Source organism: Gorilla gorilla, chromosome 21 (assembly GCF_029281585.2).
Source record: "Gorilla gorilla gorilla isolate KB3781 chromosome 21, NHGRI_mGorGor1-v2.1_pri, whole genome shotgun sequence".
NCBI lineage: Eukaryota > Metazoa > Chordata > Mammalia > Primates > Hominidae > Gorilla > Gorilla gorilla.
Window position 1 is genome coordinate 20,049,627 of NC_073245.2, and position 19,139 is coordinate 20,068,765.

The 19,139-nt window shown below is 40.6% G+C and overlaps 1 long non-coding RNA gene across 5 annotated transcripts in view; it reads right to left on the reverse strand.

The window, feature by feature from the left end:
- Positions 1 to 19,139, reverse strand: part of LOC129529122 (uncharacterized) — a 201,153-nt gene that overhangs the window by 87,277 nt on the left and 94,737 nt on the right. The gene's annotated exons all lie outside the window — the stretch shown is intronic.

Genomic DNA, 19,139 nt, shown 5'->3' on the forward strand with positions numbered 1-19,139 from the left:
TCTATGGCCCCAACTGCACACATTAAAGACTCTAGCTCCAAACGCCCCCAATTTATTTCTACAGGACAGACCAATAAATTGTCAAACTCTGACCTTAAAAGTGACAATTTCTTAGAAAATGAAAGTAGGTAAATTCTGCATAATTATAGATAATTACTGAGATGTCTATGAGGCCAGGAAATCAGTACACATGCTGGAAATCTAAATTTGCACGCTGATAGCTTCTCCTTTTACCATTATCAAACCATGGTTTGCCTTGAGCAGCTGTCAGAGATGGCTTTTCTTTGCTTGGGGGCACAGAAGAAAATAATGGACTTAAGAGAGAAGATGGAAAATACAAAGTTATTTTTTAAGATTCCCGTTAGTTCAAGTGATTCAGCAAGGAAACCAGAATATAGGCAGTTACTGTTAAATGTTTTTGAATAAAAATGTTTAAATGCAAGCCATTTATCCCACCTATAAGCAGTAGCTATCTGAGTGTTTAGAGATTTGAAGTCATTTGATTCAACCTCCTCACTTTCTGCAGCAGGAAACTGCAGGCTAAGAAAGCCCTGTGAATTGTCCAAGGTCACATGGCTTGACAGCAGCCGTGCTGGAACTCAGTAGCTTTTCTGACTGTCACTGCAGCATCCACTGAATGGAAAAATTTGTTCCCTTTTTATTATTTTTAGTATAAAACCCTAGATGAATGAGATCTAAGTCATAAAAGTCCATAGGGTGCTGTATTTCTTTGAGTGCAAGACAAGCTTCCAAAGGTGACAGGATTTTCCCACTTGAAGAAACGTGGTCCCCTCTGCCTCAGTATCCTCCATCTGAGCCAAGAGTTGCCAATTTCCAAAAGCCCAAGAAAGTAAGTTTCCAAAATATGTCTTGGGTGATCATATCTTTTTTAAACTTGTGAGTCCTCTTCATTTCGTGTTTGCATGTGCCTTTGTCTCCCAGTGATTTTCCAACTGCCCATGACTCCCCTTGGGTCATGCGCTGGATATTCTCTGTTGCCTTCTGTCACCTTCTCAACTCTGTGCCCAGGAGACTGGCATTTATGTATGTATCAGTGTCACCCTAGTCCTTTGGCTATAATCAGGCTGAGCTATCAAGGATATTAACAGAAGACCGGATAGCAGGGAGATAAAGAAGCCACAGTTTCTATTCCCCCAGTTCACTTCCTGCAGAATAAAGCACAGTTGCCCAGCTGAGCCCAGCCCACATTACCAAACCCCAGAAAAATTAGTGAGAATTAACAACTGCTGTACTAAACTACTCCATTTTTAGGAGTTTTTTTTTAAATTCATCATTATCTGACTGAAACAAAATATGACACCTGCAAAGAATTTAAGACAACATAACCAACTTGAAATAGAAATCAATAGTTCTGAGACCCAGAAATGGAAGTGAACTCAGACTGGGACTGAGTTTGCAGATTCACTTGACTCCACATCCAGAAGCAAATGGAGACATCTGGGGCCCTGTGGGGTAGCAAAACTAAAAGTATCCCATGGGAAGTAAGAGATTCACTCTTCAAACTCATTGCTTGGAACTAGTAACAAGTTTGAGGTTCTCTCATGCATTAAAGGGGGCTGAAATAAGCTCTTAAACCCACCGTCTGAACTGTAAAACTGGATAGCAGGGAAGCCGTAGAAAATAAAGTCTTTTATCCTGAACTTAGGCTTAACTGCTGACTTGGTAGCTGAATGTGCAAAAACCTCAATTTCAGTGCAGTTTGGGAGCCTTGAGCTACCAATATAAGACCTGGTTTTTGACTAAATGTTATTGAGAAATGGTCGAAGAAGAAATTAAATATAAATCTGCAAGACTGTGAGACATAAAATGGTGGAGAGAGAAAGAGACAGAGAGAGAGGGAGAGAGAGAGAAAGAGAGAGAGAGAGACCTCCATTCAATAATAAAATTCCAAAACACATAAGGAAGTAATGCTAAGAAAGACAGCAACAAAATAAACTAATAGAACTGAGTTCACTCCAGATGAAATGGAAATAATAAAATAGACTATTACCCACTAGTCTTCACTAAAATAACTGCTGAAGAATGCATTTCAGGCAGAAGAAAACACCCTAAGAGATATAGAAGAATGGAGTGGAATGCAGAAACAACAGTAAAGAATTTCGTAAAATATGATGATAAATTTAATTAACTATTGACTCTTAAAAAGAATGGTATTTTTCACATCATGAGATAAAATTCAAATAACACCAAGAAAGACATAGATGGGAAAGATATTATGTGTGTAATAAAAGCATACTTAATTCTTGGGTTATTTGGGAGAACAGCAGAGATACTAAATCACTTAAATTCTGTTCAGAATTTTTTTTACTTAAAAATGTTAAAATGTTAAAACTATCAATCAAACAGGAAGAAAGAAAAGAGGTAAAATAAGCAAAAAAAAAAGAGGATGGTAAACATAAAATATATAATAACTAAGTCCAAATACAGCAGTAATCAAAATAAATGTAAAGGAATCAACTTACTTATAAGAGCAAGATTATCAGGCTAGGTATTTAAAAATCCAACCATATGTAGTTTATAATAAACACACTTAAAACATAATGGTCCACAAAGGTTGAAAATAAAGAAATGGAAAAAAACAAGTAATTCAATCACTAACCAAAAGAAAGCTGATATGGCAATATGAATGTCAGATGGCATTGGATCTAGGCCAAAAAGCATAAAAAGAGACATTATGTAGTGATAAAAAGAACAGTCCTGGCCAGGCGCGGTGGCTCACGCCTGTAATCCTAGCACTTTGGGAGGCCGAGAAGGGCGGATCACGAGGTCAGGAGATCAAGACCATCCTGGCTAACATGGTGAAACCCCGTCTCTACTAAAAATACAAAAAAGTAGCCTGGCGTAGTGGCGGGCACCTGTAATCCCAGCTACTCGGGAGGCTGAGACAGGAGAATGGCGTGAACCCGGGAGGCGGAGCCCGCAGAGAGCCGAGATAGCGCCCCTGCACTCCAGCCTGGATGACTGAGCGAGACCGTCTCAAAAAAAAAAAAAAAAAAAAAAAAAACCAGTCCTGTATTTGAATGGCTAAGATTATGGCTTGAAATATAAAAGAAAAATGCTGACAAAATTACAAAACAAAATTGAAAAATCTACTATCTTGTCTGAGATTTTAAAACACATATCAAAAGCCAGCGGAGTCAGCAGAAAACACCAATTTGTATTAAAAAGCTGGAAAATAATAAACCCACTTTATAGATGTAGAAACTGGGGCCTAGGCAAGTTGAGTGATTCATGCAAGATCACAAAGTTTGTATGAATTCAAGCCAGGACTAAAACTCACACTTTCTAAATAGTAATCCTATGCCCTCTCCATTTTATAACATTAACACATATAGAATAAACTGCATATCTGCAGAAATGATTAGCCTTTTCTATGTCCTTAAGAGAATCCTTAGTGTGGTAGCATATCTGTCAACGTTCCACTCAGGTTACCTTGAATTTCTTTTACTTTTTCAGTGTGCCTTTTCTTACCTCCTACATACTATGTTTCTAATTATCCATCTCTGTGATTCTCTATGGAGAACCACCCTTAGGCCACTGGGGTGGCTACTGTGAAACAGAAGTTCCTGGGATTTTATGCCCTCAATCACGGCCCTTATTCAATGACTGACTGGAGTGGGAAAATGGAAGCCCAGCTCCTTTGCCTTAGAGTTTGAACAAATCTAAGGTATAATTTTCACTCCGAAGCTCCCCCGTGGGATCAGGCTGAGGCTGAATCTCTGCTTGGTTTCTTCCCTTATCTTTCCTGCTTTTTACACCCAGTTCTACCTTGAAAATTTTCCTCAATAAATTGAGTTGCATGTGATTTCTCATCTCAAGGTCTGCTTCTGGGAACCCTTTCCTAAAATGAGGACCATACAGCTCTGTACTAGGAGTAAAAAGAGAGTAGAAAGTGGTTCTACAGAAAACCAAATACAGCATGTTCTCATAAGTGGGAGCTAAATGATGAGAACACAGGGACACAAAGAGGGAAGTAACAGACACTGGGGCCTATTGGAAGGTGGAGGGTGGGAGCGGGGAGAGGATCAGGAAAAATAACTAATGGGTACTAGGTTTAATACCTGGGTGATGAAGTAATCTATACAACAAACTTCTGTGACACCAGTTTACCTATATAACAAACCTCCACAAGTAGCCCTGAACTTAAAACAAACAAACAAACAAACAGGATTATTCCATAAAAGTATGTTCTCTATTTAAAAAAATTTGAAGTAAATGAAAATCACCCATAATCCCACTATTTGTAAGGCTATTTTGGTCATTTACCTAAGTATATATACTGTACAAGTAAAAGTGTGATAATGCCAAAAAAAAAAAAAAAGTAGTTCTAGGGAAAGAATATTTGAGTGGTTAAGGATTCCTGCTGCTTTTATCTTTGGGAAATTCCAGTTTGATTTGGGCACTAGGAACCTGGCATAGTGAATGTAGTGTCTGCCAAGCTAGAAGAACACTGCTGCAACTTCAGACTTCAGGTCAATTACTATTGACTGGCCAACTTTCTGTCCCGAGCATACCGTCTTGGGTCCAATTCCAGATTAATAATGGCCCAATTCCAAATCTGGAGGATTCCTGGCCTCTCTCTCTCTCTCTCTCTTTTTCAATGCAGTTGCTTACTTCCCTTAAGACTGGCTCTGAATATACAAGAAGGCAACTCTGGGATTCTGGCCTTTAAGATGCAAGACCATGGGTAACCATACAAGCAACATCATGGGCTTTCCAGTTGGTTGAGCCATCATTTCAGCCTCTACTTTGTATCTCATAGCTTCGCATTTCTTTGCTTTCCAAGTCTGGATTTAGAGGTGGGCCTTGTCTAGAAAGCCAGGTCTACCTTTTTTCAGGCAAAAAGTTTCATTAACCACTGTGGCTTAGAATAATATTTATGTAATAAAATATTTACTATGTATTGAATGCATGCTATATGCCACTATACAGATGAAGAAATGGAAGTTTAGATCTGAAGATTAACTTGCCCAGATTTATGTGGCCAGCCCTTGCCACAAACCAACCAAGGATTTAGTGAGTCAGACATGAGCCTGACTCTGCATGTATCCTACAAGTCATAGCATTCCCTACCCTGGTTTTGCTGATCCCAGGCTCTAGCACTGGATTTATCCTTGGTTCTCTTACTGAGTGCTCTAGTACTTTCCCAGTTGAGCCCCTGACACCCATCCTCTGTCAACTCATTTTCCCCAGGAGCTGACACCTGCTCCTCAAAATATGTCTTCAACTTCTACCTGCCATTTTTCACAGAGACACATGGAGAATTTGCCCCAAATACACATCTCTAGGTACTTTCTGCTTCAATGCCCTGCCCTCCTCCTGCCAGACTGGACCATGGCAATGGGGCCTAAAATTCTCAATGCTATCTTAGGTTGGGTTCCCCAGAAGCAGAACCCAAGACAGGGAAAATCAGGCACACATTTCTTCAGTCCTCTTGAGGAAAGACTCTCAAAAGAAGCATCTAAAAGAAGAAAAGCAGACAGGACAACTGGGGTAAGAAGCCAAGCAAAGATGCGTGCTCAGGAAAAATCTAAACCTGGCCTGATATGAGAGAGGATCTGGAGCATAAATTACAACACTGACATGATGGTCCTCATCATTAAGACAAGGTGGTTCGCCTTTTGTACTCCTGTATCAGCCAGTCATTGCCATAGACTTCTCCTGATAAAACCGTTTAGGGAGTGTAACTTTCTGGGCATTAACTTAGGGTGATACTTGGGGAAGAGGACCTCTGTTAGCTTTTAGCAGTCAATACAGCAGCTGGAGGCTAGAGCCCCTGCTCATCCAGCAGCATCTACTACAAGTGCCTGCGCCTTGGGCAATGAACGTGGGACTTCAGCAATCAGATCCCTTTTCTCATCCCACCTTCCTGCTCCTGGCCTCCTCCTACTCCCCATCATCCTGTGTGGCTGGGGCCCCCCCATGCCATGTGCCTATCCACAGGCTCCTGGATTTTAGTACCTGCTCAGAGTCCACTGCATTGGCGCCTGACACTTTATTAGTGTTCTAAAGCTTTGTTTACAGTTACCAGGACTCTCTAGATAGCAGCAAAAAGTCAACAAGGAAATAAAACTCCACCAGCTGGTGTATTTGTTGGGGATAAACTCACCACACAGGAAACAGCTGGGTACATGCTCACAAACGTCAGTACCTTGCTGGTCCCAAAGGATCATCTGAAGTTGCAAGTTTGAATCCCCCTTTCCAAGCTGGTCTGTTTATACGCACTCCTCCACACCTTCAGTTCCTTTACACCATGTGAGCCTCAGGAAGCTGAGGCAGTAATGAGCTTTGAAGCTGTTCTACTGCCTGTGACAGCCCACAGGCCAGTCATTTGATCCAATTGCTTGATGCTACCTCCAGCAGCCTCTTGGCAAAATCTCTGCCATTATGTACCATTGTTTCCTTATTCTAAAGCTCACATCTTCTCATGCTGAAGTCTATATGCTTCCTAGTGTACTGAAAGTAACACTTTAATGTAGCCCTGAAGAAAACTGTCCAGCCCATCTGGACATCTGCCAGTCACTAGGAAGAGAATAGATTTTTCAGGCACAAATGTTAGCACACTAAGGAGTAGAAGGCTGAAGGCCATCTCCACTGACTTTATAGTCAGTGTGTTCTTTGTTCAGCAAAACTTAGCTCCTAGTCCCGAGCCAATTCCAAAATACTGAATTTCATCCTTCCACTACTTTGAAAGCATTTAAGGTCTAATGAAAGGGATTAGGCCTGGAATTGGTGCCAGAAATTAAAATGGAGGCATAATTTGCATGTTTTGACAATACCTTCACACTTACACCCATGCCATGCTTTCTTAAACACTCTTGAAAATATGTGAGAATCAAGATTTCATAATCCACTTCTTCTGGAATGCCATGTAGAAACATTCTCATTTTGCTTTCTCCCTGCCTTCTGATTTTACTCACAGGCTTAATAATCACTGTAAGGATGGGGTAGCCATAAACAGCAGAGCATTGAGCTTTAGTGCACTCAGATGTTTGTGTATTTCCCCCTTTACCTTGTATATAAAGCCATGCTAAGATTCGCAGTTAATGCTGGAGCTCACCTTGAAAATAGCACCATCTTTCTCCTGAAGATGCTCAAACTCCAGGTAGTAACCTCAGGTTGTATCATAGCTCCTTCAGGGTACCTCACTGCTTTTAAGAAGCACATGATAAAGATAATGTCTTTCTCGATTCTAGTGGTATTTCTTAACAAAAGCCTAAGCTGCACCAGGATGAGGTGTTGTAATATTTTCACAAGTGTTAAAAAGGATTACTGCTCTTCCTAATATTGGTCAATGTGCCCAGATGGAGACTATTGCTTTTGCGCATAACGTCTAAGCTTCTTTGCCAGCGCACAATTGTTTAAGAAACCACTTTTCTTGCTATGCCCTGATAATCTTGCCTCTTGAATAACTCATTTCCATCAAGAGCAGGACAGAATCAGAACAGCATGGACAAGGATAATCTCTAAAATGTGGTTTCAAATGGAGAAGTATGATATGGTTTGTCAGAGGCCTGGAAGGTGCACATTGTTTAGTAGGTTGACCCAAAGCCATCCTCAAGAGGTAGGATGGGTTTTTTTGTGTGTGGTTTTTCTTTTGGTTTGTTTGTTTTGTTTTGTTTTGTTTTTTGAGACAGAGTCTCACTCTGTCACCAGGCTGGAGTGCAGCAGTGCGATCTCAGCTCACTGCAACCTCCGCCTCCCGGGTTCAAGTGATTCTCCTGCCTTAGCCTCCCGAATAGCTTGGACTACAGGCTCACGCCACCACATCCAGCTAATTTTTGTATTTTTAGTAGAGATGGGGTTTCACCATGTTGGCCAGGATGGTCTCGATCTCTTGACCTCATGATCCACTCGCCTCGGCCTCCCAAAGTGCTGGGATTACAGGCATGAGCCATTGCACACGGCCTAGAAGTAGGATGGTTTTAAGAGCACTGCACATTCTGTGACACTTCTACCCCTGAGAGTAGGGTCTATGTTCCCACCCCTTGAACCTGGGTGGGCTTTGTTACTGCCTTGATCAATAACAAAGTGCAGCAGAAGTGACACTATAATTTCCAAGGCTGGGTCTGAAGAAAGTCATGTAGCTTTTTCCTTGTTCTCCTGGAACACATACTCTTTGTATCTTCAGCCTCCATGTAAGAAATTTTACTGTCCCGAGGCTGCCCTGCTGGACATACTAGGTGGAGAGACCACTAAGAGAGAGAGAGATGATCAACAAGCCTTAGCTATTCAGGCATCATACACGGGAGCGACAAAAGCTTCAAGATGGCACTAGCCCTAGCTACTGCTCAACTGTAATCACAGAGAACCCAAGGCCAGAAATGCCCAGAGGAGCCTAGTGGACCCCAGAACTGTGAGAGATACTAATAAATTGTTATTGATTTAAGCTACTGTGTTTTGAAGATGTTGGTTCCACTGCAATACATAATGGGAACAGGAGGTGCATTACACATAATATAATATACAATTCAACCCAAAGGACTCTCCTACCCACCACTGGATACATGTCTATGAGAGTTGGCACTGCTGTGGGTGCACAGAGCCAAGGCCATGCCTCACAAGACAGTAGAGTGGGTGGATGTCTGCATGCTATGATTTGAGAATGATTCAAAGTAATCTCCCTCAGGGGGCTGCTCAGGTCCCTGACCTCTTCCACAGTAATTGCCTTGAGAGGATATGCAATCTTGGAAACTTGCCAAATGTTAGAAATCCCCTTGTTCAGTGGGTTTCAAACTAGGAACACTCAGGTTTTGAGAAGGGATTCCAAGGAAGTACAGTGAAAGCAAGCCTTCTAGACACACAGTATTCTCTCTCTCTGGCCTCAGAGGGAGGATTTCTTCCCAGCCTCAGGGGTGGAACTGACCCAAGGTGCCCATCAGTGCAACACATTCTTCTTGCCATTGTGATTGGTATAGGGCTGGACACATAGTCCACATCAGGCCAATCAAAGTGAGTATCAGGACATTCCCAGGGAGTTCTGGGAAAACAATGTTCTCCCTTTTTCACTAGATTGGAATTTAGACGTATAGTACTTTGAGAGCTGCTAGCAACCATAGGAAAAGTGGCAGAGAATCCTAGGAATGGAGTGGAAAGAGAGGAAGTAGATCTGAGAAGAGACAGAAAAAAAAAGTTGATCCTAACGGCTTTCAACCTGATATTCAGCTGTTCTTGAAGCTGATCTCCCCTGGACTATTTTGTTATGTGAGCTCACAAATTTATTTTGTTTGGTGATGTAAGCAACTAGAATTTTAAAAATCAATGTGTACATATATGCTTAGCTTCTCTTGGAGTTTGTGTTTTAGCAGTAGAAGAAAATGATTTCTGCTGCTAAAAACATGTTTGGAAATAGCTGATCTTATCCTAGTGATCTAGTCCTTTTTGTTGTGCAAAAGGAAGTGCTAAAATCAGAATGAGAACCATGGTCACCTGACATAGACACAAGTGATGATGATGATATCAATGTTCAAGTACTAATTCTGGGCAAGACACTGTTCTAAGTGCTATGAATATATTACCTCATTTAATCATCTCCAAAACAGTATGAGATATTCTGTTACTATCACCATTTAGAAATGATGGGATTGAAGTACAGAGAGGATAAATAGCATCCTAAGATCACACAGCTAGTAAGTTGTGATGCTAGGATTGAACACAGCTGTTCTCTTAGCCATACCCTACACCCCTCTGACAAGGTAGAGTGCCTTCTCATCGGCCCCTGGGTTCTGGGCTCTCTTTCCACGATGCCTCTATTCTTAAAGCATGCAACCCAGAAGGTTCCTGTTAAATGTAAGTGAGAGAATTTCTATCACTGTGGACCTGCTTCCATCATCTGTTTTTATTCTAACCACAAAGTATATGACTTATTCATGTCTGCTTGGTTTTGACTCTTTACTAAGAGTAAGGGAATGCAGTGATCAAAGGGAAGGAAGATTTTTAACTTAAGTTGTCAGCTTGCTTCTGCTTCCAAAAAAGTTTCATGCTTAAAAATATGGCACCATGCTTTATTCTTCAAAAGAAGAAAATTCAAATTGTAGCTGACTCCACCTCCTTGTTTTACTTAGGTGGAGGAAGATTCAATCTCAGTGAGTATGATTTGTTCCTGCCCACCCCTCAGCTCCCAAAATGGCCCAGGAAGTTGTATGCAGCATAGAATTTGATGTCACTGTTATTTGGTCAACTTGTATGATCATTGTTCAGATTTGTGTAGTCCCTGGAAAGAAGGTGCCTCTGACAGTTCTCTGTCATTTTGGGGTACAGGGCACCTTGTTATACGGCTGCTTCCCCAGGGCCTAGTGTCAAGCTTCTCTTGGTGGGTGTTATATATATATCCTATTCTAAGAAGATGCTAAGGTGTGAGATTGGAAGCCACCATCCCTCTCTTTGTCTCCATTAATCTCCACCTCTCTGGCCTTAGCTATTTCCGCCCATCCCTTCCTTTCAGTGAAGAACACAGATCCCCTCACTGCTCTGCTCCATTCTTTATAGCTCTTTGCATATTGCATGGGTTTTGCCTAAATTAGAGTGGACCTTAATAGAACTCTGGGGCTTTTAAACATTCAAGCATCATTTATTTTAATATCCCCCTAAATACCTTTTGAAAAACCTCTTAAAAGTCCAACCGATTTAAGGGTTAGTGTGTATTTTAATTGACCATTCAATTTCAAATAAATGTGGAGGAAATTACAACCCTCTTAACAGAGAAACGACAATTTAAGGAGAATGAGACCTTGATTGAAACCATTAGGAACTTAGAAACCAGACTCTGATGTGCTCAAAGAAAACAGCCCAGGAATTTATAAAGCCTGCCTTATTTCGCTTTGAAGAAAAACTTGAAAACCATAAAACGAGGTGAGATGTTATCCAAAATTTTGAAGCTATTTAATAAACAGATTAATGCAGTTACTTTTGTTTGGCATTGAGAAACATTGGTTAACCAAAATTTTATTACAAAAATAAAATAAAATAGTTAGTTCTTACCCAACCTATGGACTTGAGGCTTAGAAGAAAGATATTTTAATCTCCTGTCATCTATTAACATATTTTTGATCAAATCACATAATCAGATAAACTCTTTTTTTTTTTTTTGAGATGGAATTTTGCTCTGTCGCTAGGCTGGAGTGCAGTGGCATGATCTCAACTCACTGCAACCTCCCCCTCCTGGGTTCAAGTGATTCCCCTGCCTCAGCCTCCCAAATAGCTGGGATTACAGGCACACACCACTATGCCCAGCTAATTTTTGTATTTTAGTAGAGACGGGGTCTCACCATGTTGGCCAAGATGGTCTCGATCTCCTGACCTCATGACCTACCTGCCTTGGCCTCCCAAAGTGCTGGGATTACAGGCGTGAGCCACCGCACCTGGCCTCAGACAAATTCTTGATCAGATGGGCTCCCTAAGAACACTCTTTTCTTTCTTTCTTTCTTTTTCACAATTTTTTCCCGTAGGTTATTGGGGTACAGGTGGTATTTGGTTACATGAGTAAGTTCTTTGGTGCTTATTTGTGAGCTCCTGGTGCACCCATCACCTGAGCAGTATACACTGAACCCTGTTTGTAGCCTTTTATCCCTCATCCCCCTCCCACCCTTCTGCTAAAGTCTCCAAAGTCCATTGTATCATTCTTTACTTTGATTTTTTGTTTGCTTGCTTTGAGACAGAGTCTCACTCTGTTGCCCACGCTGGAGTGCAGTGGTGCAATCTCAGCTCACTGCAACCTCTGCTTCCCAGGTTCAAGTGATTCTCCTGCCTCAGCCTCCTGAGTAGCTGGGACTACAGGCATGTGCCACCACCCCGGGCTAATTTTTGTGTTTTCAGTAGATACAGGGTTTTTACCACGTTGGCCAGGCTGGTCTTGAACTTCTGACCTCAGCTGATCCACCTGCCTCAGCCTCCCAAAATGCTGGGATTACAGACATGAGCCACTGTACCTGGCCCATTGTATCATTCTTATGCTTTTGAATCCTCATAGTTTAGCTCCCACATCTCAGTGAGAACATAGCAATGTTTGGTTTTCTATTCCTGAGATACTTCACTTGGATAATAGTCTCCAGTCTCATCCAGGTTGCTGCAAATGCCATTAATTCATTCATTTTTATGGCTGAGTGGTATTCCATTATATATATATGTAAAAAACTGGGTATTTGTGTGTGTATATATATATATATTATATATATATACACATTATATATATATTATATATATAAATGAGATTTTTTGTTTTGTTTTGTTTTGTTTTTTGAGATGAAGTTTCACTCTTGTTCCCCAGGCTGGAGTGCAATGGTGTGATCTCGGCTCACTGCAACCTCCACCCACGGGGTTCAAGTGATTCTCCTGCCTCAGCCTCCCGAGTAGCTGGGATTACAGGTACCTGCCACCACACCTGGCTAATTTTTGTATTTTTAGTAAAGACGAGGTTTCACCATGTTGGCCAGGCTGGTCTCGAACTCCTGACCTTCAGGTGATCTGCCCGCCTCGGCCTCCCAAAGTGCTGAGATTACAGGCGTGAGCCACCACGCCCAGCCTGGTTTTTTGGGGGTTTTTTGTTTTTTTTGTTTGTTTGTTTTTTGTTTTTTGGGGATGAAATTTCACTCTTGTTGCCCAGGATGGAGTGCAATGGTGAGATCTCAGCTCACTGCAACCTCCGCCTCCTGGGTTCAAGCAATTCTTCTTTCTCAGTCTCCCGAGTAGCTGGGATTACAGGCACCTGCCAGGACACTTGGCTAATTTTTTATATTTTAAGTAGAAATGGGGTTTCATCATTTTGGCCAGGCTGATCTTGAACTCCTAACCTTCAGGTGATCCACCCGCCTCGGCCTCCCAAAGTGCTGGGATTACAGGCATGAACCATGGCACCCAGCCTATACCAGTTTTTTATCCGCTCGTTGATTGATGGGCATTTGGGTTGAGAACACCCTTTTCTATCCGTCCATTTCATTTATTTCCTATTTCAAAAATTGCTCCATAAACATGATCATCCCCATAAACACAGGATAAACATTTGACAAAATTCAGTGCCTTTTCATGATAACAAATAGTAAAGAAAGAAATTTTCTTAACTAATAAAAGTCAATACACAAAATTCACAGGTAACATCATACTACACAAAATTGAAAAGATTCCCCACTAAACCACGAACAAGACAAGGAGGGCCACTCTTACCATTTCTATTAAACATTATACTGGAGCTTCTAGCTGGGGCAATTAAGCAAAAAGAAGTAAGAAAAAAAGGAAATAAGTAAATGACATCCAGATTGGGAAGGAAGAAGTAAAATCATGTCTACTTGCAGATGGCATGATCTTCTATGTAGAAAATCCTAAAAAATCCATGCATACACACAAAAAGCTATTATAACTAATAAATGAATTCAGCAAGACTACAGGATAAAACATCAAAAATCAAAAATCAATTCTCCTTTTGTACACTAGCAATGAACAACCCAAAAATGGAATTAAGAAAGACATTTTATTTATAATAACGTTAAAAAGAATAAAATACTTAGGAAAAAATGTAAGCAAAGAAGTGTGTGGTCATTTATTTTTTATGTCCTCTGGACTAGGCCTTGGGCTACCCAGACATTTGTTCAAGCGTTATTCTAGGCATGTCTAGGCATGTTTGTGAGAGTGTCTCTGGAGGAAATCAACATTTGAACCAGTAGGCAGAGTAAAGCAGATTGCTCTCCCTAACGTGTGTTGGTTTCAACACATCAACTGAAGACCTCAACAGAACAAAAAAGCTGAGTAAAAGGAAATTCCTGCCTGACTACTTGAGCTCATCTTTTCTGGCTTTTGGACTCAAACTGAAACATCAGCTCTCCTGGGTTCTCCAGCTTGCTGACTGAAAATCTTGGAACTTCTCAGCCTCCATAATTCCATGAGCGAATTCCTTATAATCGATTATTCTCTCTTTCATAGGTACACATGGGGTGTGTATATATATAAATATATGTATATATATACACACATATATGTATACTTCTAGTTCTCTTTCTCTGGAGAACTCTAATGCAAGATTATTAAAAAATTACTGAAAGAATTCTTAAAATACATACATAAATTGAAAGTCATTTTATGTTCATGGATTGGAAGACAATATTGTTAAGCTAGCAACACTGCCTACATTAATTTACAGATTAAACCCAAGTCTCATCAAAATCTCAACTGCCTTGCTTACAGAATTTGACAAACCTATCCTCAAATTCACATGGAAATGTAGTAAACTCAGAATAGCCAAAATAGTCCTGAAAAAGAGGAATAAAGTTGGAAGACTTACACTTCCTCATTTCAAAACTTACTACATAGCTACAGGAATCATCCTGAATACTTTGTACTGGCATAAGGATAGTTATATAGATCTATAGAACAAAATTGAGAGTCTAGAAGTAAACCCTTACATTTATCATCAATTGATTTTGGACAAAGATGTCAACACAATTCAGTGAGGAAAGAATAGTCTGGTGCTGGGGTGACTGGATATCCTCATGCAAAAGAATAAAGTTGGACCCTACCTCATATCATATACAAAAATTAACTCAAAATGTAGGAGAGATCTGAATGTAAGCACTAAAATATAAAAATCTTAGCAGAAAACCTAGGTATAAATATTCGTGATCTCATATTAAGTGATAGGTTCATATGTATGACACCAAAAGCACAAATCAAAAACTTTTGTGTGTCGGAGAACATCATGAAATAAGTGAAAATAAAAACCACAGAATGGGAGAAAATACTTGCAAGCCATATATCTGATAAAACACTTGCCGTATAAAGAACTCTTCAAAGTCAACAAGAAAATGACAAACAACTCAATTAACAAATGGGGAAATGATCTGAATGAACATTTTTCCAAAGAAGATATTCAGATGGCTAATAAGCACATGTAAATATCTTCAACATCGTTAGCCACTATGCAATTATAAATTAAAATTACAATGATATATCACTTTGTATCCCTTAGGATGATTAAAATAAAAGACAGACAGTAACAAACATTGGCAAGGGTAGAGAATTGGAACCCTCATATATTGCTGATGGTATTGTAAAATGGTGTAGCCATTTCTGAGTAACAGTCTGGCAGTTCTTTAAAAGTTAAAAATAGAGTTACTGTGTGTGTGTGTGTGTGTGTGTGTATTTGAGACAGGGTCTCACTCTGTTGCCCAGGCTGGAGTGCAGTGGTGCAATCTCAGCCCACTGCAATCTCCACCTCCCAGGTTCAAGCAATTCTCCCACCTCAGCCTTAGAATTACTGTTTGACTCAGCAATTCCACATCTAGGTAATAATCACCAAAAAGTGGAAACAACCCCAATGTCCATCAACTGATTAATGGATACACAAAATGTGGTATACTCCATATGGATTATCATTTGGCCATAAAAAGGAATGAAGTACTGGCTTATACATTCTAAAACATGAATGAACCTTGAAAACATTTTGCTAAGTGAAAGAAGCCCATCACAAAAGACCTTATATTTTATGATTCCATTTATATGCAATATCCAGAATAGGCAACGTCATAGAGACAGCAAGTAGATTAGTGGTTGCCAGGCAATCGGAGGGGAGAGAAGGGAGATAGCAAATGACTGTTAGTGGGTATGGAGTTTCTTTTGGGGGTAATGAAAATGTTCGGGAATTAGTGGTGATGGTTGCACAACTCTGTGACTATACTAAACAGTATTGAATTACACACCTTAATATATTTTATAATATATGAAGTACATCTTGATAAAGCTGTTCCAAACACTTTATATAATATATGCTAAGTATATATTATATAACATTATAATCAATATAATATATATCTCATATTTATTGTGTATTATATATTGTATAAGTGTATATGTAATTATATAGTATAAAATTATAACAATTGGACATGTTATAATTGTTATGAGCCCTATATATATCTCCTGTTGCAGCTTAAAAGCTGGAAGTCCCTGAATTCGTTTGAAACCTAAAATAATTTCCTTCTTACTTAAATATGCTGCCTTAACATCCTTTAAAGTTCTGAGAATTAAAACAAAACAATACCTATCAAAAACTTCCTTGTGACTAGTTTATCTCTAAGTCAAGTTGTTTTCTATTTATTTGTTTTCTTTTGGTTTGGATCAGATTGGTTTGTACATTATGTGGTTAAGAGCTTCTGCTGGGCTTCTAGTACTGGCCATCACCACTAGTAGCTATGATACAGGGAAAGTTATGTCCCTCTCTTTGCCCAGGTTACCCATCTGTAAAATGGGAAAATTTTTGAGGCCATCACTAAATGTCAGTAGACTAAAGGACTAAATGACCTCTTAAAAATTCAGGGTTCAAGACAACCTACAGAATGGGAGAAAAATTTTGCAATCTATCCACCTGACAAACACCTAATATCCAGAATCTACAAGGAATTTAAACAAATTTACAAGAAAAACACAAATAACTGCATTAAAAAGTGGGCAAAGGACATTAACAGACACTTCTTTGAAGAAGGCATTTATGTGGCCAACAAACATATGAAAAAACATTCAACATCACTTATCGTTAGAGGAATACAAATCAAAACCACAATGAGATACCATCTCATGCCAGTCAGAATGGCGATTATTAAAAAGTCAAGAAACAACAGATACTGGCAAAGTTGCTGAGAAAAAGAAATGCTTTTACACTGTTGGTGGGAATGTAAATTAGTTCAACCATTGTAGAAGACAGTATGGTGATTCCTCAAAGACCTAGTAGCAGAAATACCATTTGACCCAGCAATCCCATTACTGGGTATACATCCAAAGGAATATGAATCATTCTATTATAAAGATACATGCCCACGTATGTTTACTGCAGCACCATTCACAATAGCAAAGACAGGGATTCAACCCAAATGCCCATCAATGACAGATGGGATAAAGAAAATGTGGTACATATACACCATGGAATACTATGCAGCCACAAAAAGAAATGAGATCATGTCCTTTGCAGGGACATGGATGCAACTGGAAGCCATTATCCTCAGCAAACTAACACAGGAACAGAAAACCAAATATCGCATGTTCTCACTTATAAGTGGGAGCTGAACAATGAGAGCACATGAATACAGGGAGGGGAACAACACACACTGGGGCCTGTCAGGGGGCTGGGAGGAGGGAGATCATCAGGATAAATAGCTAATGCATGCAGGGCTTAATACAGAGGTAATAGGTTGATAAGCACAGCAAACCACCATGGCACACATTTACACATGTAACTGTATTAGTCTGTTTTCATGCTGATGATAAAGACATACCCAAGACGGGGCAATTTATAAAAGAAAGAGGTTTATTGGAATTATAGTTCCACATGGCTGGGGAGGCCTCACAATCATAGTCGAAGGCAAGGAGGAGCAAGTCACACCTTACATGGATGGCAACAGGGAAAAAGAGAGCTTGTGCAGGGAAACTCCTGTTTTTAAAACCATCAGATCTCATGAGACCCATTCACTATCACAAGAAAAGCATGGGAAAGACCCGCCCCCATAATTCAATCATCTCCCACTGGGTCCCACCCACAACACGTGGGAATTATGGGAGCTACAAGATAAGATTTGGGTTGGGACACAGAGCCAAACCATATCATTCTGCCCCTGGCCCCTCCCAAATCTCATGTTCTCACATTTCAAAACCAGTCATGCCTTCCCAACAGTCCCCCAAAGTCTTAACTCATTTCAGCATTAACTCAAAAGTCCACAGTCCAAAGTCTCATCCGAGACAAGGTAAGTCCCTTCTGCCTATGAGCCTGTAAAACCAAAAGCAAGCTAGTTACTTCCTAGATACAATGGGGGTACAGGCATTGGGTAAATACAGCCATTTCCAATGGAAGAAATTGGTCAAAACAAAGGAGCCACAGTCCCCTTGCAAGTTCAAAATCCAGCAAAGCAGTCAATGTTAAAGCCCCAAATGATCTCCTTTGACTCCATGTCTCACATCCAGGTCATGCTGATGCAAGAAGTGGGCTTCCATGGTCTTGGGCAGCTCCACTCCTTTAGCTTCGCAGGATACAGGCTCCCTCCCAGCTGCCTTCACAGGCTGGCATTGAGTGTCTGCAGCTTTTCCAGGTGCACGGTGCAAGCTGTCGGTGGATCTACCATTCCAGGGTCTGGAGGATGGTGGCCCTTTTCTCACAGCTTCACTAGGCAGAGCCCCCATAAGGACTCTATGTTGGGGATCTGACCCCACATTTCCCTTCTGCATTTCCCTAGCAGAGGTTCTCCATGAGGGCACTGCCCCTGCAGCAAACTTCTGCCTGGGCATCCAGGCATTTCCATACATCCTCTGAAATCCAGGCAGAGGTTCCCAAACCCCAATTCTTGACTTCTGTGCACTTGCAGGCTCAATACCACATGGAAGCTCCCAAGGCTTGGGGCTTGCACCCTCTGAAACCACAGCCCAACCTCTACATTGGCTCCTTTCAGCCATGGCTGGAGCAACCGGAATGCAGGGCACCAAGTCCCTAGGCTGGACACAGCATGGGGACCCTGGGCTGGGCCCACAAAACCATTTTTCCTCCTAGGCCTCTGGGCTTGTGATGGGAGGGGCTGCCATGAAGCCCTCTGACATGCCCTGTAGACATTTTCCCCATTGTCTTGGGGATTAACATTTGGCTCCTCATTACTTATGCAAATTTCTGCAGCAGGATTGAATTTCTTCTCAGAAAATGGGATTTTCTTTTCTAATGCATTGTCAGGCTGCAATTTTTCCAAACTTTTATGGTCTGTTTCCCTTTTAAAACTGAATTCCTTTCACAGCACCCAAGTCACCTCTCGAATACTTTGCTGCTTAGAAATTTCTTCTACCAGATACCCTAAATCATCTCTCTCAATCTCAAATTTCCACAAATCTCTAGGGCAGGGGCAAAATGACACCAGTCTCTTTGCTAAAACATAACCAGACTCACCTTTGCTCCAGTTTCCAACAAATTCCTCATTTCCATCTGAGACCACTTCAGCCTGGACTTTATTGTCCATATTGCTATTAGCATTTTGGGCAAAGCCATTCAACAAGTCTCTAGGAAATTCTGAACTTTCCCAGATTTTCCTGTCTTCTTCTGAGCTCTCCAAACTGTTCCAACCTCTGCCTATTACCCAGTTCCAAAGTTGCTTCCACATTTTCAGGTA